Below are 1,480 nucleotides of genomic sequence, written 5' to 3'. Positions count from 1 at the left end.
TTGGGGTGGCACAGTGGCCCAAAGAGCAGCTTCAGAGATAATTCCTTGGTTCTATGACCATTTTTCAACTCCAAATTACAGTCAGACTTGGACACATCATTTGTAACATTATAGGAAAGAAAAAAGTCTTGGTTGTGAAAAACGATTGCATTTGGGTAAAATAAAGTGACCATGCTTCTGTTTTGTAACACTATGTGACCCGTGGTTGTTGTAATGGTGATCATGGAGAGCAAATATGAACTTGGCCTAGATTTTAAATGCCCTAGAGGTTCTCCTAGGTGGTCCTAATAAACCTATTCACAGAATTCTCCTTATCTGTGCCTTGATTATCATTGGGAGCATCATGATCTAGGACAGCAGTTCTTAACATGGCTTCACATTAGAAACTACTCTCCTTTCATACAACACAGAAACTAAAAAAAATATAGTGCCCACTTTGGCGGCACGTATATAAACTGGGAACAATACAAAGAAGATTAGTATGGCCCCGGCACCAGGATGACATGCAAATTCTCTCTCTCTCACTCTCTCTGTGTGTGTGTGTGTATATATATACTTTTTTTCTCTTTTTTATTTTTGAGACAAGTCTCACTCTCGCCAGGCTGGAGTGCAGTGGCACACTCTCAGCTCACTGCAACCTCCCCCTCCTGGGTTTTTAAGCAATTCTCATGCCTCAGCCTCCCGAGTATCTGGGATTACAGGTGCTCACCACGACGCCCGACTCATTATATATATGTATATATATATATATATATATATATATATATATATATATATATATTTTTTTTTTTTTTTTTTTAGTAGAGATGGGGTTTCACCATGTTGGCCAGGCTGGTCTGGAACTCCTGACCTCAAATGATCCGCCAACCTCGGCCTCCCAAAGTGCTGCAATTACAGGCGTGAGCCACTGGCGCCTGGCCAAAGTGCTCTATATTTAAAAAAAAAAAAGATTCACGGCCGGGTGCGGTGGCTCACGCCTGTAATTCCAGCACCTTGGGAGGCCGAGGTGGGCGGATCACAAGGTCAGGAGATCGAGACCATCTCTGGCTAACACAGTGAAACCCCATCTCTACTAAAAATACAAAAAATTTAGCTGGGCATGGTGGCAGGCACCTGTAGTCCCAGCTACTCGGGAGGCTGAGGCAGGAGAATGGCGTGAACCCAGGAGGCAGAGCTTGCAGTGAGCCAAGATCGTGCCATTGAACTCCAGCTCTGGGCAACAAAGCAAGACTCCATCTCAGGGGGGAAAAGAAAGAAAAAAGAAAAAGTAACTTAACCTTTAGGCCCCAAGTTTTCTGGTAGCTCTTTTCCAGCTACAAAAGTATCTGATTATAAGGACCCACGGCAGTTTAGTGTGAACATACAAATTGTATTTTTGCCTCTATCTTCCTTTCATTTTCTCACCCCCTTTCTACTTCTTTTATGGAATATCCCAGGAGTACTGAGTAGATCTAGCATTCTCTCTTCCAGTGAATTATTA

General features: G+C 42.9%; 1 non-coding gene across 1 annotated transcript; it reads left to right on the top strand.

Moving 5' to 3' along the window:
• The first annotated feature begins 427 nt into the window (after positions 1–427).
• Positions 428–534, top strand: LOC115896171. The gene has a single exon (XR_004056111.1). It is a non-coding gene; the product is annotated as a U6 spliceosomal RNA (small nuclear RNA).
• Positions 535–1,480: the final 946 nt, after the last annotated feature.

This window comes from Rhinopithecus roxellana, unplaced genomic scaffold, assembly GCF_007565055.1.
Source record: "Rhinopithecus roxellana isolate Shanxi Qingling unplaced genomic scaffold, ASM756505v1 contig5686, whole genome shotgun sequence".
In the NCBI taxonomy this organism is placed as follows: Eukaryota; Metazoa; Chordata; class Mammalia; order Primates; family Cercopithecidae; genus Rhinopithecus; species Rhinopithecus roxellana.
This window is presented reverse-complemented; position numbering and strand designations above follow the sequence as displayed.